Genomic DNA, 22,467 nt, shown 5'->3' with positions numbered 1-22,467 from the left:
TGGCTTAAGGTTTAGTCATTGCAACAAAGTGATACTCATCTGCAGGGTATTGGGATGGATCCTGGTCCCCTTCGGAGCATACAGCTCTTAACTTGGAGAGATCCTGAAGGGCATATAGAAGTTTTTCAGCCCTATGTTTTACATCATGTTCCAATTAATTTATGGGGAAGAGATATTCTGGAGGGAATGGGAGCTGTTTTAATTACACCCTGTGTACAAAAGATGTTACAGCAACAGGGATACCGCCCTGGCCAAAGCCTGGGAAAGCATCTTCAGGGTAATGCTCAACCCATAACTGATTTAGCTCAAGAGACTCGTTGTCCCTATGATAGAACAGGGTTAGGAAATTTTCCACAGGAGCCATTGTAACGCAGCCTCCTATAACATGGAGAAAAGATGACCCTGTTTGGGTAGAACAATGGCCCCTTTCTAAAGAAAAGCTGGAGGATGCTAATGCTGTAGTTCAAGGACAACTAGCTGCTGGCCATATAATACCTTCTATGTCACCTTGGAATACTCCTATTTTTGTTATTAAAAAGAAGTCTGGTAAGTGGAGGCTGTTGCAAGACCTCCATGCAGTCGATCTCTCCATGATAGTAATGGGGGTACTCAACCCGGATTGCCTCTTCCAGTTGCCATTCCAAAAAACTGGCATATGATAGTGACTGACCTCAAGGATTGCTTTTTTACCAGCCCTTTGCATCCTAAGGATTCTCATAGGTTTGCTTTTAGTGTCCCATATGGAAACTTTAAGGAACCTTATAAGAGGTACCAATGGGTAGTCTTACCTCAGGGTATGGCCAATAGTCCCAACATGTGTCAAATGTATGTTTCTGCTGCCATCAAACCAGTTAGAAAGCTGTATCCCAAAATATATCTCATTCATTACATAGATGATATCTTGATAGCGGCCCAACTGGAATCTGAAGCCTCGGATGCCTTAGCAGCCTTACAAGGAGTATTAAAACAAGCCAAATTACAGATAGCCCCAGAGAAAATTCAACAACAACACCCCTATCAATATTTAGGCCATCAACTTCTTCAAAATGGCATCAAGCCACAAAAGATTGCCTTGCATTTAGATTCTTTGAGAACCTTAAATGATTTTCAAAAGCTCGTAGGAGACATCAATTGGATCTGACCTAGCCTAGGAATCTCCTCTGGTCAGTTGAAGCCTCTTTTTGATATCCTTCAGGGTAATCCAGATCCCTCCTCTGCCCAAATATTAACACCTGAGGGACGTGCATGTAAGCAGATAGTGCAAGAGGCATTGACCAAAGCACATGTTAATTATGTAGATTAGAAACAAACATTACAGTGACTAATCTTTTGTACAACCCATGCCTCCACTGGGCTGTTTTGGCAAACTGGGTCCATCTTATGGGTTCAGTCAAAAGTGTTGCCTGCAAAAATGGTTCTGTCATATCCACAGGCTATGGTGTTGCTTCTTTTCAAAACTTGTAAAATTAGTATGCAAACCTTCAGTAAAAACCCAGATCATATTATTACACTACTTTCTGAAGCACAATTATTAGAGTTACAAAACAATAATGATGACTGGACCATATTTTTGTCCTCTGTTTCTAGTCAATTTGATAATCACTATCCTAATAAGTTGAGTGACTTTTTAAAGTAACATCCTGTGACTTTTCCTAAAATAATTAAACAACAACCTATTCCTAAGGCCAGAGTGGTGTATACTGATGAAACCTCTAAAAGTATTGCCGTCATAGTATAAGAGTCTGTAAGCAAGTCCGTAACTGTACCCACTTGGTCTGCACAATTAGCTAAATTATAGACAGTTATATTAGCTTTACAACTCTTTCCTGACCAGCCACTTAATATTTTTTCTGATAGTAAGTATGTAACTCAAATTTTAGCCCTCTAAAGACTTGTCCATATATTTCACCTCTCTCTAATGTACAATCCTTGCTGTTGGAATTACAAGGGCTTATTTGGTGTCGAATCTCACCCATCTTCATTGGGCATTTGTAAACTCACTCTTCCTTACCTGGTCCCTTAGCTGAAGGAAATCACAAGGCAGACCAGTTAACTCAAACGCCCATGCTTTGTTTTCAAACGACCGGTATGGATCAAGCTCCCCAACTTTATGCCAAGTTTCATCTTAATGCTCAATCCTTGTGACACCATACTGCAGTATCTAGAAATCAAGCCATCCAAATAGTAAAGGATTGATCATCATGTGCTGAATTCCTTCCTATTTTACATTCTAAAGTCAATCCTAAGGGACTCATGCCTAATCACATTTGGCAAATGGATGTTACTCATGTTCCTAGTTTTGGTAAATTGCAGTTTGCACATGTTTCCATTGATACATATTCTGGACTCCTTTTCTCATCTGCCCATTCAGGAGAAAAAATTAAGGCTGTCAAGGCATTTATTGCTGGCCTTCTCATACATGGGGACTCCCAAACAATTAAAAACTGATAATAGACCAGCCTATACTAGTGCAGGGCTTGCATCCTTTCTCTCTTCCTATGATATTTTACATAAGACTGGCATTCCCCATAATCCGCAGGGCCAAGCGATTATAGAATGGGCACACCGTATACTTAAAGCTTATTTATATAAGATAAAGAAGGGTGAATACAGCGGAAAAACTACCCCACATCCACAATTAGCCTATATATTATATATTTTAAAATTTTAAACTATTGATGCTCCTGCTGCAGATAAACATTGGAGACCTTCTACAAGACATAAAAGAATGGTGAAGTGGAAGGATCTGTCCACTGGTGTATGAAAGGGTCTGGATCCTCTTTTGGTATGGGCCTGAGGCTCTGCTTGTGTTTTCCCACAGGACAATGAGGTACCCATTTGGGTTCCTGGGTGCTGTGTGCATCCTGTCTCTCATCCATCTGCCCATCAGCCTTCAGGAGGCAGCATGGACACCAGTGAAAAGTCCCCCGATCGTGACGCCAGTTGTGGTGGTGCACACCGGTAGGATTTGCTGAAGGAAGCAGAGGCAGGAACATCACGAGTACGAGTGCCTGGAGTAGTTCCATTTCCAGTGAAGCATACAGAAGAGATCAGTTTGATCCTCTTTCAAGAAAAGAGAGACTTTGACATCACTGCCGCCATTATCGGAGCCATCGCTTTAGCTGCCACTGCTGCAACAGCTACTAGAATTGTCATCCCCCAGAATTTAGATTTTGGACAAACTTTTTGAGGAGGTGGCCAGTGCCCTATCTACTCAAAATTCATTGGACTTCATGATTCAATTGACTGTTCAGAATCTTAATCAGGAGACAGCCTTGTTGCAAGAACAAATTGATAATTTGTGGGATGTTCATATCCTTCCTTGTTATCCTATGTATTATCATGCTTGCATTACCCCAGCTAAGGTGACCAATGCTTCTACATGAAAAAACAACAGGCCATTCAACAGTTCTAGACCGAACAGGTCCTTGTATCCCTGGCATTGGATAATCCCACTGCCCAAAATTTGGTTTAGCCTTGATAAATGAGTATCCAATGATGGAGGCCCCTGCCAACCTAAGACAGGGCGACTGTGTTTTGAGAAGCTGTACCGAGGATGGGTAAGGCAGATGACTAATGTCCTGGCAACCTAAGACAGGAGCTCATTTAATTTATATGAAGGTAGGACCTGTTGGTAACTGTTAGGCTTGGGCCCCCTGGGGCTATGCCCTGGCTGGTATGTAATTGTTATTCTGTCCTGGCAGCTTCCTGTTGTGAACATTGTGCCTTGCTGAGCTGACCACAAGTTCCTGTTTTGCACCCTGGTTACATGGGTTACATGGTTCCTCTTGTCCTGGGGACTTCCCATCTACATAGTCTTGTATTTTTCTACCTGCCTCTGTACTGTATAAAAGTCCTTGGCCCTCCTTATTAAACAGCATTCTCTTAGAATGGATGACCTGCTGTCTGAAGTGATTCTTCAACTCGTTGTCCCTCGCTCGATACATCGGGGTATATGCAGTGTGGGTGCTACACATCTTGAAAACTAATCCAGCAGAGGGGAGTCTGCCCAGCTTTATAAATATGGCTTATGTTGTATGGCTTTATGCTATCTCTCCTTTAGATTTTTATGTTGCATTTTTAAGCAAGTTACATGTTTTCTAAGTCTGAAATGCATATAGCTAAGCAATATACATCTGCTCGGGTTGATGGGTTCCAGTGAAACTAGTTACTTCGTTTATCCCAGGCACATTTCACTGGATCAAGGAATTAAAGGCCATTAAATAAACAAGAAAGAAGTAATGCTTATTGGCTTGGTATGGGTACTCTGTGCATGGGGACATAGAGGAGAAGTTTACAAAGGAAATTCATGACCTGCTGGAAAGCATGTGGAGCTAAAGGATGGAGCAGCTCTTCTTTTTACTTTATTCCTTTGGATTTAAAAAAATCATATATTTTACATCATTTATCTTTTCAGATAGAATTCATGATCAAAATAAAAACACCATGGAAGTTGATTTTCATGTCCTTATGTGCATACATGTCAGGCCTATATGTTCATCCCACGGGCAGCTCCTGAATCCTCTGTTTTCAGGCGAGGACATTTGGGTGTACTCAGTGAGGCATTCTTCGCCTTCATGTAAATGGTTTCGACTGGAGGCCATGTCTGTTGCTGCCTTCAGGCAGACAGATAGGGAGCATCAGTACATACGTGTTTAATATCACACCCTGAGGATGTCCCTACACATAAGCAAACGTGCTTCTAGTTAACAGGGGAAGGCAAGACCTGTTTCAGTGGAATCTACTGAACAGGAAAGGCTCTGTTAGGACTCTAATATGTAGTGAAATATGATCTCCTGGCAGCTTTGAAATCTTACCAAGGAAAGGAAGCAACAATAACATTGGTGGCAACTTTAGCCCTCTCCAGAGAGGTTTCATTTTAATCTAGACATGAAGTGCTAAGAGCAGTCTTTTAAATATTCCCTCCACTTACACTCCGAGCTTTGGGCTGACTTGGGTAAGCCCCACATCCCATGTTCTCATGTTCACTGAGCAATGGCAGCCAGTGTTTTCCCTCTGTCCTCCAGGGTAAGCACTTTGTTTGTTCATGGACTGACTGACTTAGGGAGTTTAGCAAGCAGAGTCCCTTTGTTTCTTTAAAAGTTTGCTTCCTCTGAAAATAGAAAACAAAGAGGAGTTTGCTGTAAAAGTAGTATTTCCAACTTGATCCAAGAGGGAAAATCTAATATCATTCATTCTCCCAGAATAGAAAATTGAGCTTTCTTGCTAAAGTTGCACTTAAACAAAATGACTAAGATCTAGGAATCTACTGTACAGCATTATACCTGTAGTGTTGTGCATTTGTACACACCCACCTCAGGCTGAGAGGAGCTCACAAACCTGAGGACCTAAGTTTAAGCCCCAGAACCCAAACGAAGGGTGGTGATGTGTGCTTGTAACTTCAGCACTGGAGAGGTGGAAATGGGGCTCACTACAGCTTGGCTGAACAGCTTGCCCAGCCTAACTGGTCAACTACAGACAAAGAAAGACTTCTCATAGCAGGTGAATGGCATCCCTGAAGATGATATCTAAGACTGTCTTCTGGCTTATACATGCTTGTGGGTCTGTGTGTGCATACACGCATGCACGCATGCATGCATGCATGCACATATGCACACACGTGTGTAGTGGGGGAGGGGTCATATCAGTCCCATTAGGTCTTGGTCCATTGATAAAATGAACTAGATTTTAGAAAGGATCTGATCCTTATTCCCTGTAACTTCTCTCTTAGATAACAAGGAAGAGCATGAAGTCAGTTAAACAAAGATAAGGAAGCTGACAGTGTCCCAAGTCCCTGTTCCTGTGAGTACAACACAGAGCCTGATGGTTTTCATATGAGTCATGAGAGTGTTTGGTTTCTTCAAGTGGGCAGATCAACAGAGAGCCCTATCAACTTCATGGTCATCAACACCATTTTTGGCAGTCAGATCTATGATGCCCAGATCACACAGAGCACCACCTCTAGGTTTGCCTGCAGGATCATGTGTGACAGGAACAAGCCATACACAGCATTAGTATTCTCAGCTGGATTTGACTCTTCCAGAAATATATTTCTTGGAGTAAGTTCTACAATATATTCTGGTTTCAGAACTCCACCACTGCTGTGATGGAGTTAATTGCAGAGAACATGCTTAGTGTGAAGTCTGTAGTTAGAAGGTTTTTTTTATGTTTTAGGGTTTTTTTTCTATATATATATATATATATATATATATATATATATATATATATATATATATATATATATGCTTTTATTTTATCACACATGTGTAAAACAAACTACATACAGCAGGGAGAACCATGTGACAATCATGAGAATACTGAGTACTATATATGTTACATTCATAGTGACTTGGCCATCTGCATCTGTCTCCTTTGAAGTAAGTGTTTTTCCTGTCTTGTTGAGTCTAGATCTCCGAATGAGATTCAATATCTATTTTATCTCAACTCTAATAGCCTAACTTCTTTATCTTGATCTAAAATGATCTTGTCCCCCAACCAGCTAAACTTGGTTAAAGAACTCTATTATCAAGCCGGGCATGGTGGCGCACGCCTTTAATCCCAGCCCTCAGGAGGCAGAGGCAGGTGGATCGCTGTGAGTTCGAGGCCAGCCTGGTTTACAAAGTGAGTCCAGGATGGCCAAGGCTACACAGAGAAACCCTGTCTCGAAAAACCAAAAACAAAAACAAAAACAGAAAAAGAACTATATGATCTTGTCTTCAATGCCCCTCAGAGACCTGAGAAGGAATAAAACTTAAATTCCTGAGTGAACCAGCAGTGTGGGTTAGCAGTTTCCAAAATGTACAAATTTACTTAAGACAGTTTACCTCCTGACCAGTCCCCCAATACACTGTATAGTGTTGGAGCCTCATCTTCAGCTTTCTGGCCTATATTTCTGCCAGACTTGTTCCCAGGGCAGGAACTATAGAGGACTTGGTTACCCTGACTTGGCAGAGTGCAGCTGTCTACTCTGCCTGCATCTAAATTGCCCATTTTTAAGCAGATTCTGTTAGTGGTGGAACGAGGACAATTTGCCCAGTTGTTATTTTGCCACCTTTGAAGCCATGTCCATAAGAAGGCTCTTTGATGCTCATCATCATCTTTGAGGTCGGCTGGTTGTTGTCAGGAGTTAACTTGTCTTGTTGTCAAAGAAGTTTAGGATTGTGAGAACAACTTTAAATGCTATATTCTGTGTTGTCTCTGAGGCTTTTGAAGACCTTATTCAACTATTTTACCTCATATATCGATATAGTCATATCTATCTGTTAGACTTAGGATATATATTCTTGTGTTAAAATCTGCCAATTATTTGACATCCCCATGTTTTGTATCAATATATTGAACTCTATCGCAAGGACTTAAACATACCCTTCACTATAAGTAACAATTAAGGCCTTGAGTTAAGGAGTAGGTTCAATCATCTAGCTTTTGTTCTATCCTCCCTTTATGTCCCTAAATCTCTCTTTCCTTTCAGCTCCCATCTCCTTGCCTATGTATGCAAGATAAAGGCAAAGAGAGACATTCCTGTGTTTCCCCTAATTTTTTCTCTGTATAAGACCAATATTGACTTATGACCACCTCCCAATTAGAACAGGCAAACATACCGCAACCTATACAACTGTGCCCCCCACACCCTTTGAGGGAATGGAGCATCGTTCTCTTAAGGTTTCTTCAGGTTCAATTGGGGCACATAATACTTTGGAGTGGGCCCCCCAAAATTGGAGAGAATGCTTAAGCAATATAGTGATTTCATTTGTGATTCAGTTTTTAAATGTTGAGAGATTTCAGGCTTAGTAGGAGATTGCAATGTTGGTCCTAATTGGATCAGAAGTTTTCTACAATATTGTTCAGGAAGCTGTCCAACTCTGATGAGTAAAAAGAACAGAATCATCCAGGGCTGGATCTAGGAGGATGCAGGATATCAGTGCCATTGTGCTGGGGGGGATTGATTCCTCTCAAGTCTGATCCAGCTGGTTATTTTGTTCTGAAAACACAATCTCTTACAAGTATTATCCAGTTCTAACATTATAATTGTATGAGGTTTGCGGGATGCCCGGAACAATTAAAGTGTATGGGTCGACATAAAGCATTTACAAATCTTCCTTCTTTCCTTACTAGTAAAGGCCTCTAATAGTAATTCACAGAGTTTCTGTGGTCCACATGAGGCCTCTCTATGCCTATACATTTATACCTCTGCCAGTCTCAGACCTATTCCCATGTAGTGTGATTAAGAATATAAATTACCTGCTTGTTCTGTAGTTTGAGTTCTTTACATCTCAATTGTGGACCCCTCTCTCTTCCCCTCCTGATCCCACCCCCTCCCTCATCTACCCCCGATCCCATCCCCTCTCTCAACCCCTTTCCCTCCTTCCCCTAGTCCTTAGATAGGGGAGCTCTCCTCCCCTACCATCTGATCTTAGTTTATCTAATATCCCCTGTACTATATATGACCTCTTCCTGTGTGGCCTGACTGGGCCACTCTACACACTCAAGACTCTGTCCATTGTCCAGCTTTAAGTCTCTGTAAATGTCCCTATGTCCTGCTGGGTGGAGTCTCTCCTAGGATGTCGGTGTTGGTTTAAAATCCACATATGAGTGAGTATATACCATGCGTGTCTTTTTGGGTCTGGGTTATCTCGCTTAGGATGATCATTTTTAACTCCATCCATTTGCCAGCAAAACTCAAGATTTCCTTGTTCTTAATAGCTGAATAGTATTCCATTGTGTAGATGTACCACAGTTTTTTTTATCCATTCTTCAATTGAGGGGCATCTCGGTTGTTTCCAGGTCCTGGCTATTATGAATAAGGCTGCTATGAACATAGTTGCACAAATGTTTTTGTTGCATGGTGGGGCATCTTTCGGATATATGCCCAGGAGTGGTATAGCTGGGTCTTGGGGTAGAGCTATTCCCAATTTTCTGAGAAAGCGCCACATTCCTTTCCAGAGTGGTTGAACAAGTTTGCACTCCCACCAGCAGTGGAGAAGATTTCCCCTTTTGCCACATCTTCTCCAGCATGTGTCGTCACTTGTGTTATTGATACACCTAATTGGATAAATGTAAGATGGAATCTCAAGATCATTTTGATTTGTATTTCCCTGATGAGTAGGGATGTTGAACATTTCTTTAAGTGTTTCTCATTCGACATTCCTCTTTTGAGAATTCTCTGCTTAGATCTGAACCCCATTTTTTAATTGGGTTGTTTGGTTTGGTAGTGTTTAATTTCTTGAGTTCTTTATATACTTTAGATATCAGCCCTTTGTCAGATGTAGGGTTGGTAAAATTTTTTTCCCAATCTGTGGGCTTTTGCTTTGTTCTGCTAACAGTGTCGTTTGCCTTGCAGAAACTTCTCAGCCTCATAAGGTCCCATTTATTAATTGTTGATCTTAGAGCCTGAGCTGTTGGTGTTCTATTCAGAAATTTGTCTCCTGTGCCAATGAGTTCTAGGGTTTTATCCACTTTTTCTCCTAACAGATTTAGTGTGTCTGGTTTTATGTTGAGGTCTTTGATGCACTTGGACTTTAGTTTTGTACAGGGTGATAAATATGCATCTATTTGCATTTTTTACATGTAATTGGACCAGCACCATTTGTTGAAAACGCCCTTTTCCTCCATTGTATCGTTTTGGCTTCTTTGTCAAAAATCAAATGGCCATATGTGTGTGGGTGTATATCTGGGTCCGCAATTTGATTCCGTTGGTCGATTGGCCTATTTCTGTACCAGTACCATGCTGTTTTTATTACTGTTGCTCTATAATACAGCTTGAGATCAGGGATGGAGATTTCGCCAGTAGATCTTTATTGTATAGGATTGATTTAGCTATCCTGGGTTTTTTGTTTTTCCATATGAAGTTGAGGGATCTTTCTAGTTCTGTAAAATATTGCATTGGTATTTTGATAGGGATTGCATTAAATCTGTAGATTGCTTTTGGTAGTATGGCCAGTTTTACTATGTTTATTCTCCCAATCCATGAGCATGGGAGATCTGTCCATTTTCTAATATCCTCTTCAATTTCTTTCTGTAGAGACTTGAAGTTTTTTTCATATAGGTCTTGCTTGGTTAGATTTACTCCCAGATATTTTATGTTGTTTGAGGCTATTGTGAAGGGAGTGGTTTCCCTAATTTCTTTCTCTGCCTTTTTGTCCTCTGTATACAGGAGGGCTACTGACTTTTTCATGTTAATTTTGTATCCTGCCACTTTGCTGAAGCTGTTTATCAGCTGTAGGAGTTCTTTGGTTGACTTCTGGAGATCGCTGATATATATTATCATAGCATCTGCAAAAAGGGAAACTTTAACTTCTTCCTTTCCTACGTGTATCCCCTTGATTTCCTTTAGCTGTCTTATTGCTCTAGCTAGGATTTCGAGTACTACATTAAAGAGCAATGGAGAGAGTGGGCAGCCTTGTCGTGTCCCTGAATTCAGTGGGATTGACTTAAGTTTCTTGCCATTTAGCTTGATGTTGGCAATAGGTTTTCTGTATATAGCCTTTACTATGTTTAGATATGTGCCTTGTATACCTGATCTCTCTAAGACTTTTAGCATGAAAAGGTGTTGGATTTTGTTGAATGCTTTTTCCACGTCTAAAGAGACGATCATGTGATTCTTTTCCTTCAATTTGTTTATATGATTAATTACATTAATGGATTTCCTTATATTGAACCACCCCTGCATGCCTGGTATGAAACCTACTTGGTCCTGATGGATGAGCTTTTTAATGTGATCTTGTATCGGTTTGCAAGAATTTTATTGAGTATTTTTGCATCTATGTTCATAAGGGAGATTGGTCTAAAATTCTCTTTCTTTGTTGGGTCTTTGTGTGGTTTAGGTACTAAGGTGATTGTAGCTTCATAGAATGAGTTTGGAAGAGTTCCTTCTGTTTCTATTTTGTGGAATAGTTTGAGGAGTATTGGAATTAGTTCTTCTTTGAAGGTTTGGTAGAATCCATCTGGCCCAGGGCTTTTGGTTGGGAGACTTTTGATGACTTCTTCTATTTCCTTAGTGGATATGTGACTGTTTAATTTGTTTGCCTGATCTTGATTCAACTTTGGAAAGGGGAATTTATCAAGGAAATTGTCCATATCCTTTAGATTTTCATATTTTGTGGCGTATAGGCTTTTGAAGTAAGACCTAAGGATTCTTTGGATTTCCTCAGTATCTGTTGTTATTTCTCCCTTCTCATTTCTAATTTTGTTAATTTGTGTACTCTCCCTTTCCTTTTTAGTGAGTTTGGCTAAGGGTTTGTCCATTTTGTTGATTTTCTCAAAGAACCAGCTCTTCGTTTCATTGATTCTCTGAATTGTTTTCTTCATTTCTAACTTATTGATTTCAGCCCTGAGTTTGATATTTCCAGCCATCTACTCCTCTTGGGTGTGTCTGCTTCGTTTTTTCTAGAGTTTTCAAGTGTTCCATTAAGTTGCTTATATGCGATGTCTCCAGTTTCTTTGTGAAGGCACCTAGTGCTATGAATTTTCCTCTTAGCACTGCTTTCATTGTGTCCCAAAGGTTTGGATATGTTGTGCTTTCATTTTCATTAAACTCTAGGAAGTCTTGATTTCTTTCTGTATTTCATCCCTAACCCAGTTGTCACTGAGTAGAAGATTGTTCAATTTCCATGTGTTCATAGGCTTTTTGTTATTTCTATTGTTGTTGATGCTCAGCTTTAGGGCATGGTGGTCTGAAAGGATGCAAGGGATTATTTGAGTTTTTTGTACCTATTGAGGCTTGTTTTGTGATCAATTATATGGTCTATTTTGGAAAAGGTTCCATGTGGTGCAGAGAAGAAAGTATGTTCTTTTCTATTTGGGTAGAAAGCTCTGTGAATGTCAGTTAGGTCCATTTGATTCATGACCTCTGTTAGCATGATTATTTCTCTGCTTAATTTCTTCCTTGAGGATCTGTCCATTGGTGATAGTGGTGTGTTGAGGTCTCCCACTATTTTGTGTTGGGATCAATGAGTGATTTAAACTTTAAAAGTATTCCTTTTACAAATGCAGGTGCCCTAATATTTGGGGCATAGATATTTAGGATGGTGATGTCCTCTTGGTGGATTTTTCCTGTGATTAGGACAAAGTGTCCTTCTCAATCTTTCTTGATCACTTTTATGTGAAAGTCTATTTTGTCGGATATTAAAATGGCTACTCCTGCTTTGCTTCCTGAGACCATTTGCTTGACAAAAAATTTTCCAGCCTTTTATTCTCAGGTAATGTCTGTCTTTGTTGATGAGATGTGTTTCTTGAATGCAACATATTGAAGGGTCTTGTTTTTGCATCCATTTTTTTAGCCTGTGCCTTTTTACTGGGGAGTTGAGACCACTGATATTGACAGATAGTATTCACCAATGGTTATTGGATTCTTTTATTGTGGAGTTAGTGGTGATTATGTGTGGCATGTCTGTTTTGGTTTTGCTGGTGTGCACTTATCAGTATGATGCATTTTCTTGGGTGTGGCTGCTATCGTTGTGATGATGTTTTCCTTCTACTATTTTCTGTAGAGCAGGGTTGGTGTTTAGATACTGTTTAAATTTGGTTTTGTCATGGAATATCTTGACTTCCCCATCTATGTTGATTGAAAGTTTTGCTGGATATAGTAGCCTAGGTTTGCATCTGTGGTCTCTTAGAGTCTGCATAATCTCAGACCAGGCTCTTCTGGCTTCATAGTCTCTGTTGAAAAGTCAGGTGTAATTCTGATGGATCTACCATTATATGTTATTTTGCCTTTCTCTCTTGCAGCCTTTAGTATCTTTTCTTTATACTGCAGGTTTAGTGTTTTGATTATTATGTGCCGGGATGAATTTCTTTTCTGGTCTAGTGTATTTGGTGTTCTGTAGGCCTCTTGTATGTTCAAGGGTATCTCCTTCTGTAGATTGGGGAAGTTTTCATGTAAAATTTTCTTTAAAACATTCCCTGAACCTTGGAACTTTGCATCTTCCTTTTCATCAACTCCTATAATTCTGAGGTTACGCCTTCTCATGGTGTCTTTAATTTCTTGGATGCTTTGTGTCCCTAATTTTTCTGTTTTAAGGTTTTCTTTGAGAGAAGTATCCATTACTTCTATTGTATCTTCAGCACCTGAGATTCTCTCTTCCATGTGTTGGATTCTGTTAGTTATACTTGTCTGTTGGATTCCTGCTTCCTTTTTTAATTGTTCCATTTCACTTTTTTTCTCGATTTGTGATATTTTAATATTGTCTGACTCTGTTTTCGTGTCTTGAATTGTTTTATTTAAATCCTTCACCTGTATGCTTGTGGTATCTTGTTTCTCCCAGATGGCTTCTATTCACTTGTTTGTGCTATCCTGGAATTCCTGGAAGGCTCTATTCATTTCCTCTTTATAGTTCTCAAAAAAGCTGTATAAGCATGGTTTTGAGGTCATCTTCCTATGACTCTGCCATAGTAGGATATCTGTTGGTTTCTGGGCTTTCTGGTGGAGCCAAAATGTCTTGATTTCTGTTATTAGACCTCTTATTCTTTCCTTTAGGCTTCTGCTTAGGAGGCTTGGGCTTTCCAAGCTGGTGGTCTTGGGGGTGAGTACCTTTGATAAGGAGCTGTTTTCTATACTGGGTTCTCAGACTCTGCCTTCTGTGTCTTTATTTGTTTGAGCTCTACCACCTAGATTCTGTGGTTTTATAGGGCTCCTCTGGCTGTTTGTCTCCTCTAAGGGATTCACCACACAATGAATCTGTGATTTAGATGTCAGATGCTGTGTGACTTTTGTTTTGTTAATCTTTTGCTCTATAAACAGGCTACTCCACTTTGGAGCACTGATCCATTCAGCAGTCTGACCTCCCCTTTCTCCCTGCTGGTTGCCACTCTCCACTGAAACAAGGCACTGGTCCATTCTCTGTCACCCACGGTCACTGCACACAGTCCCTTGCAGCCCCTGTTGCTTGCCACTTCCCGCTGCTGAGCTCACCAATCCCCGCCCCGCCAATCACCACTGCGAGTGTTTTGTCCCTCGAGGCCTACCTCAGCAAGCCCTGCTAGTGTTGTTGGCGCCACAGCCACCACTGCTATCCTGTCGCTCTGCTTTAGCTGTGGGCTGCCGCTGCTGCTGCTGTCGCTGCGGATGCTCTGCTCCTCGGGGGGTCTGCGCTTTTCCCCCGTGTTTGGGGTTGCACAAGGTTGTCCTTAGTTTGTTCCTGGTGCACTATGGTTTCTCCCCCTGTAGTTGGGTGGGGAACTTGGTGTTCCTGCTTATGAAATAAGTCCAATTTTCTGCCTTGGTTTCTCCGGCGTCTAAGCAAGGTGCACGCTGCTCGCTGTCATCTTGGAACTCCCCGATGTTTTAGTTTTAAGAACAGCCCAAGGCAGTGTTAAAAACCTGGCCACGTGTATGCAGCACTCAGGAGAGAGAAGCAGGAGGGTTATAAGTTCAAGGCCAGTCGTACTGCAGAGAGACCGTGCCTCAATAAAAAGAAAACACTCTGTAGATTACTCAGTATACATATATACATACATATATATATATATATATATATATATATATATATATATATATATATACATACACATGCACACATACATTTATGGTGAAATTGGGAGGTTTATTTCAAAGGGAAAAATAAGTGGCCAAATTCAGATCTTTAGTGTACAAAGGAAATTGTTAGCTGTTCACTGAAAGGTGAGCGTTTGCTGTATCCCCTGCTTTATGTGATAACAGAAAACAGAAAGCCCTGCCTTCAAGGGGTACTTGATAAACTAACCCTGAAAGCTTTAGTAGCTAACCTATCTTAATACAAATACCTCTTGAATCTGAACATCGTTGTGGAGAGAAAACTGTCTATTGTGACCTAAAGGAAAATATGACAGGAAGTACTGAGGAAAGCCAGTTCAGCCCTGGTGATGCAGTGGTCCTGCAACATCTTGGACCTGATTCTCTCTGTCTTGCCCACTCCTCCCCTGGTGCAGTGGCCACCTGAGGGTTGGGAAGAGGAGGAGGTCTGTTCCTGAGTCTGCCACCTGCTCCTGCGTTTCCCAGCATCTGCTTGTGTGGGGCAGCTCCCTGAGAAAGAAGTGGCTGTGTACTTGGGCATAGCCACCTCACAGCGGTCACAAGGCCTCCAAGCCTGGGGCTGCTCTGATGGGTTTACATGAAGCAGGACTCTGATCCTCCCTGCAGTGCCACAGGGCCAGAAGGGGAAAGGGGAGGGGCTTCAAAGCAGTGCATGTACGAGGATGAGAGGGTGTCTGTCCTATCACTGCTGCCATCGCCTCAAGGATAGACACAGCAGTTTGCATGGAAACACACTCGCCCCCCAATTGTTGGCTTAATTTTTAAAATTTTGTATGTTTGATAAAAAGTACTTCTTTAGACTATTTTTTCAGGTACCTGCGTAAGAGCAGGTGGAAGTGACACTCAAGAAAGAACTGAAGGCTTAGATTCCAGGTTTGACACAGGGGAAGGGGTCCCTGAGTGAGGAGATCAGGTGCCAGCCCTAGCTAAGCTCCTGAGGAGAACATACAGTGGGTGGTCAGAGATGAAATGTTCAGCTTCTGACAGCTTAGCTTTTGTCCCATTGTCAGAGCAGCACATTTATCCTCCACTTTCCAGCTTTAAGTAGAAAATGACATCTTTGCTCTTTTCCACCTTTTCTGTGTATTTCTTTTTTCAAGACAGGGTCTCTCTGTGTAGCCTTGGCTGTCCTGGACTCACTTTCTACACCAGGCTGGCCTGGAACTCACTGTGTAGATGGGGCTGGTCTCAAACTCACAGATATCTGCCTGCCTCTGCCTCCCAAGTGCTGGTATTAAAAGAGTGTGCCACCAGGCCTGACTGGCTTCCCATGTATTTTAAGGATACTCCGGAGTTTTGCTTCTCAAGTATCACTTTAGCAGGCTTTTTCTGTTCTGTGGTATTGTTCTCCAGAAAAATGCAGCATAGTGGAAGAACATGGATGGCACATGGACAGACTCACCACCAATGGTGTCCTGGTGATGCACTCCCAGGGTGGTTTTACAGAGGAGTCACAGCCCTGAATATGGTGAGAGATATCTGTCTGTGGAGATGTGATTATCTTGTGAGAGACCAGGTTGGCATAGGAGAGGGGAAAGTTAGTGAGTCAGTGGCCTCCATTCTGGAAAACAGACCAAAGCACAGACACTTTGTGGCAACTGTCACTCTCCCCTGCTGAAGCTCAGAGCCTTGGTGCAAGGCAGGTGTGCAGTTCCCTGGTCCAGAAGCAATGCTACAGGCTCTGGAGAGTTGGAAAGTGTGGCTGTCTATCCTCAGGGTGGGCCACTCCAGGAGAACAGTCATTTATTACACTATCATTGCAGAATTCATCTTTCCCCCATAACACTTTACTAATCCAGAAAAAATCCTGGGCAGTATCAAACAGTGAGTGAAATTTTTAAATTAAACAAAAGTCTAGATTTTCTAAAATTAAGAAATACTCAACTTGCCATGAACCCTCCCTTAGGTTCATGGTTAGCAATTAGTAGCATTCTCAGTATTGTTCACCAGAGGAAAACGAATATTTTACTTGGGCTGGAGAGATGGCTCAGTGGTTAAGAGCACCACCTGCTCTTCCAAAGGTCCTGAGTTCAATTCCCAGCAACCACATGGTGGCTCACAACCATCTATAATGTGATCTGATACCCTCTTCTGCAGATAAAGCATTCATATACAATAAATAAATCTTTTAAAAAAGAAAAAGAATATTTTACTTGAGGCCAGACCTGTTACGACAGGCTGACATCTCAGAAGTGTCACTGCCAAGTGGCAGTCTGAGGTCTGATCACACCATAAGTGCGGCACAAGCCCTAAAAGACCTATTCACCTTTCCCTCCTCCTTTGTTGCATAGAAGCTAGGAGAGAAGCTCTGGGTTATAGAAAGGGAGGCAGTTCTCGAAGCAGCCATAGGCAAAACACACAGCAGTGAGGGCGTGTGGTCTATGGGCTCAGATGAAAGTGGCAACGAGATGTTTCTGGGATGGAGAAAGGAAGCAGGGCCTGGTGGACAGTTTGCTGTCCTACACCTGAGGCCTACTTCTAGGGTGTCATTTTCATTATTTCTATTTCACACCTTTCAGGGACAAGCAAGGCCCCTTCACCTTACAGAAAATAGCCTTTTCTTAGTGTCTCCAATAAATACACATGAAAAACATTTTCTGTGAAAGGTCAGGCAAACTCTGTTTTATTTGAATACTTTTTAAGAAATTGTAAATTGGAAAGGTATTGTGAAAACAATTTCCTAACAAGAATGATTCTGATGATCCAAGACTTTTACACAAGATTGACCCAGATCAACTGATTTACCTGTTGACATGGAGACAACAGGATAACCACAAGACAAGGCCTTCCTAGGGACTCTCTTGTCTACTACTGCTAGATGGGAGCTAAGGAAAGGCACATTGACTCTCTTTCGGCACCCAGACCTCTCCACCCAGCTGTCCAGCCCAGGCCTGGTGCCTGGTGCTATGTTGTCACCTACAGTTCCCTAGCCTGTTCAGTTCCCAAGGCCATGTGAGTTCCTTGTCCACTCCATGCTTAGGGTAATCACACCTCTCTGGTGTGCTGCTCTTATCACCCTCCTCCTGGATCCTGATGTCATTTCCAAATCTCCATTCAGGAAAAATCTGTTAATGTTTGGCTGCTGCTCTGAAGAGGTCCAGGGTAGGGTCTTTGGGGCTGCATGCGGATGTCTGTCTTGTTTGCTTCATCTCTTGGGTGGCCAGAGCTGATGGCTCAGGCAACCAATTGAAAGAGAAAGAAGGGAAGGGGAAAAAGAGCCCAAGGTTTCTTCTCTAGGGACTGGCTATACTGTGGCCAAGGAGGAGAATTTAAACTGACCACAAATTTCCTATGGATGAGGCTGTAAAAGCAGCTTCTAGCCAGAAACTGCACAGGGGTCATAAAAGGAGGTTCTTTGATCTGCAGGCAGGCCTCTTTGCGGAGATCTCCAATGAGATGGTGTAAACTTAGGCTGATAAAAATGAGTCTGCTAGCTCATTTGCAAATCTACAGGGAAGTAAGAAATGAGAGAGAGAGGGAGAGAGAGAGAGAGAGAGAGAGAGAGAGAGAGAGAGAGAGAGAGAGAGAGAATAAACCACTCACACACATACATTTAAGAGAAAGGGTGGATGAATTTGGGCATCTCGACTTCAACTGAAGTTAAGCTTCCCAATTTCAGCCCTATTTATTGTTGATGACCATACTTATACTTCTGAGAAAAGAGAATTACCTCTTAGTCAACAGACTAAAATTAATCACGAAACAGATGAATTCTAAAATAAAACTGGTTACATGTTTTAAAGCTAAGCCTTTCTTATCTATGTATCCATTACATAAGCTCATAGTAAGTTCAGAATGATGAACGTTGGCAGAGTCTAAGGTTAATAGGGTTTGAAACTTACAAAAGTATACCACTTATCAATTAGGACGGACCTAATTATACATTATCTAGCTATCTCTTAGTTCATTATGAGCTCAAGACAATAATTTTATCTGTCTTTCATTCTAAGAAACAGAGTAAATTCAGACATATCAAGGTAGCTTCATTCCATTTAGGTTCATGCAAAGTTTAAATAAACTTGCCTATATTTATGGTGAAATACCAGGATTCATGGTGCCATCTGCAGTGGAGGCTTATCTGAAGCCACAAATCTACTACAAGGCTATCCTTAGTGAGGCATCTGGAGGTCCACAAAGGTATTTATTACAGGCATAAACTAACTTTGACTTTTAAAACTATTTGAATCAAATCAGGAATTCCATAATCAGGGATTAATTCATCTAAACAACAAACAGTACATCTTCAACAAGATCCTGTAGGAAGTTTGCTCAATCTGAGCTGGTCAGTACCCAGAAAATAACAGTTTACACCAATACCAGATGTTTTTACTTTTGGTTTTTGAGATAGAGTTTCTCTGTGTAATCTTGGGCTATCCTGGACTCGCTTTGTAGACCAGGCTGGCCATGAATGTAGTCCTGGATGTCCTGGAGTCACTTTGTAGACCAAGCTGACCTTAGACTCACAGTGATCCACCTGCCTCTGCCTCTGTAGGTGCTGGGATTAAAGGCATGTGCCACCATGCCTGGCTCTAATGCTAGATTTTAGAGAGATGCAGCAAAGCACAATTGACATGGTAGTCAGAGGTTGGAAGCAATTCTGGGGTACATCATGATACAGACCTTGCAAATATCAGATCACCTCCAGAGATCTCTCATGCCTACTGGACTTCTCCAAGCCAATAGCTCCTGACAGCATGTCAGAGGCTGAAAGCCATTTGGGGGGGAGGGGCATCATGGTACAAGACCTTGCAGACACCAGATTACCTCCTACCCAGCCCACATGCCTAGTGAGCTCCCTTAACAGGGTGGCTCTTGGCAAAAATTCTTGCAGAACCCATCCTGACCTATCTTCATCAGAGTATTAGCATCAATGATGTTTACTGCATGCCTGTGGGCCTTTGTCTGCAGGCAAAGGAGCCTCTTCCTCCAGTTAAGCTATAGGTGAGCAACCGCCCTGCTGATAACAACCCATCAGCCCCAAATGTGTTAAAAAGATAGTTCCTTGCAGACCCTAACCCACACAAAAGGTGTCAAAAGCTGGCTCTTTGAAGAAAAACATATCAAAGGTACCTTGGAGACAAGCCCGGGGTGGGGGGTGGGGTGGGAGGGTGGGGGTAAGTGTCCTGGGAGTGTCTCCTGCTAGTCAAGTACTCTTAGTTTAAAAACCCAGAGGCTGGAAGGTTTAGCAGCACACTCCCCATTCTCTCCCTCCCCCAGCTCTCTCTTTTTGTCTTTTTTTATCATTAAGATTAGTGAAATAAAACCTAGTTCTTTGACTCTTGACTATTTTTATTTTAATCAAGTGCGGTCTGTCCTTTCACAAGCCAGAGGCTCCCTTCCCCCTCTGAAAGGGATGCAGATTTTTATTTTCTCAACCCCTGCTGAGTGTGGCTGCACCTTGCTCCCTCCCTGGCCTTCATGGTAGGTTCTCAGGACAGAGCCTTCTTCAACTAGCCTCCAGAAGGCTGAAGAAAACTCTGTGACCAGATTCTCAGCCCAGCCTCTAGGGGAAAGGAACCCACACATGCCAGACCTCGCTTCCAAGAATTCAGCTTGCTGTAATCTGTTTAAGCCTCAGGGCCACCTTCTACATTCTAAAGAAGGGGAGAGTATGGCAGTATGCTCCAATAACCACCCCCAAGGTCACACAGCTATAAAGGACAGAGCCAGGTCCTTAACAGGCCAAAAGCCTCAGACTGTAGTGTCAGCCATTGTGCGACAGTGGCCTCCCCCGGTTCCAGGCATGCCTGCCTCCCACTGCTGCAGACTGCGGTTCTGACTCCTTAGCCTTGATCCCTTCAGGGTTTAGTATGCATCTAGTATTAGCAGTGGGCTGCTTCCTGCTGACAGTGCCTGACCCTGCTGCTTGTCAGCTGTAAATGACCTGTGCAGGCACGGGGTGCTTGGCACAGACAGATGCCCTCTGAAAACAAAAGGCTTTCCATGAAGACTTCTGCCTCTGACCTTAGGAAAAACATGGGTGAAAGACAGATCAAGGTGTGCGTAGCTAAGGGTCACCTGCAGTGTGTTGGACGTTCTGCTAGAAGAGTGTGGGTCTTCAAAGGCAAGACAGCACTCATCCCGTATAAGGTCTATGGGTGTGTTCTCCACATAAAAAGTTAAAGATAAAAGTGTAATGTTTGTGGGACTCTTAAAGTAACTGCTGCATTAATCGAACCTAAAAGGCTCTGAGTGTTTCACCCTGAACGTTTATGTGTCCTGAGGCTGGGGAGGGCAATTCCCATGTACTTTTTAGTTGCATATGTTACCTTCCTGTGTCTTCTGTTTTTCCCCTTACAGAGGAAAGGGTGTTGAGGTGCCTTTGCCCCCACAGTCTGAAGATTTTGCTTTTAAAGGTGTATCTGTTGAACCTGTTGTAGGTGAAAACTGAGATCAGTGTCCTGTAAGACAGCTCCCCCATTGACCTGTGTGGGGCCACTCTTCTTTGGAGAACTACAGATGGCCCTTTTCACACTCCGAGTCAGAAGCACGGCAGGAAGGCAACCCAACCCCAGTGCCCCATGAGCCTCAACGCCCTGGCCTTCCCTAGATCAACCAGAAGGAGGGGGTGGAGGAGAAGCCGCCCTGGGCATACCTGAGTTGCGGCCATATGCATGGCTACCATAACTGGGGCCATCGGAACGACACAGAGGTCAATGAGAGGGAGTGTCCCATGTGCAGGAGTGTGGGACCCTATAGCCCTCTCTGTCTGGGCTGTGAGGCAGGATTTTTATGTTGACGCAGGGCCCCCCCCCCCAACTCACGCTTTCTCCCCCTGCTGACACGTGTGTTCAGAGAAGTCTGCAAAGTACTGGTTTCTGATTCCACTGACCCACGGAACCCACGCATTTCAAGCCGCCGGTCCGTTCTGCACCACGCGGCTGGTTGGCTGTGGGTTCCTTTCTCCCGGAGGCTGGGCTCAGAATCTGGCCCCAGAGTTTTCTTCAGCCTTCTGGAGGCTACCTGAAGAAGGCTCCATTTTGAGAACCAGTCCTTGAAGAAGGCCTTTTTGGCAGGGAGGAACGCAGGGCAGTTGCATTCAGCCAGGTTGAGGCAAGAAAAATCTGCGTCCCTTCCAGGGGGGAAAGGGGGCCTCTGGCTTGTAAAAGGCCAGACTACACTTTAATAAAAATAAAGACAAAAGAGTCAAACAACTAGATTTTAATTCATTAAGCTTAAAGAAAGGACAAGGACAGTTCTATATGGGAGGGATGGAGGATAGCAGGAGACACTCCCAGGACACTTCCTGGGGCTTGTGTCTCCTGGGTACTTTTGATATGTATTTCTTCAAAGAGCCAGCTTTTGACACCTCCTGTGCAGGTTAGGATCTGCAAGGAACTATCTTTTTTTTTTTTTTTTTTTAACACATTTGGGTCTGTTGGGTTGTTGTTGGCAGGGGTCCGCTCACCTATGTCGGAACACAGTTTACTGGGAGAGAGTGTCTCCTCCGCCTGCAGACAAGGGCCCACAGTTGGCGAACAGAACTGCATCACATTGACTTTCCAAGGTCCAGTGGACTGACACCCTGGACAGCCATCTATACATTATTAACATGTTACTGTGAAGATTTTGCCATTAACTGTAGATTCTACTTTCATAACGCTGTTTGTTAAGGGAAAGGCATACTGGGCTGGGGGAAACGGGGCTGATAATGAAACTAGGCAGGAGCCCACAGATACAACTGTGTTTTGCATGCTCGGAGCAGCAGCAGCAGCATTGAGGTCTGCCTGATTAAACTTTAATACCTGTGTAATAACTGGATTTCAACTGCCATGTTTTTATTTTAACTTTAACGTTTTAAGCAAGATTTATTTTTCCTTTGTAAACTTGGGCAAGATTTACATCCTTTTTATACATGTAGAAGAAATGTATTCAACAGATGTCTTAGTGCCCAGCCTGCAGAGCTGTGTCGCACCGGTGTCAGGCATATATTATATGATCCTGATACATCCATATTT

At 42.6% G+C, this 22,467-nt stretch overlaps 1 pseudogene across 1 annotated transcript; it reads left to right on the top strand.

The window, feature by feature from the left end:
• The first annotated feature begins 5,578 nt into the window (after positions 1–5,578).
• Positions 5,579–22,107, top strand: LOC311606160 (E3 ubiquitin-protein ligase pellino homolog 2-like; annotated as a pseudogene). The gene is made up of 4 exons: positions 5,579–6,059; positions 15,863–16,050; positions 20,890–21,400; positions 21,981–22,107. The product of its transcript is annotated as an E3 ubiquitin-protein ligase pellino homolog 2-like (transcript).
• The last annotated feature ends 360 nt before the right edge of the window (positions 22,108–22,467 follow it).

The sequence above is a fragment of the Acomys minous genome, assembly GCF_964271855.1.
Source record: "Acomys minous genome assembly, chromosome: 9".
Taxonomy (NCBI): Eukaryota; Metazoa; Chordata; class Mammalia; order Rodentia; family Muridae; genus Acomys; species Acomys minous.
Note: the sequence above shows the minus strand (reverse complement) of the source record. Positions and strands in the feature narration are given on the sequence as shown.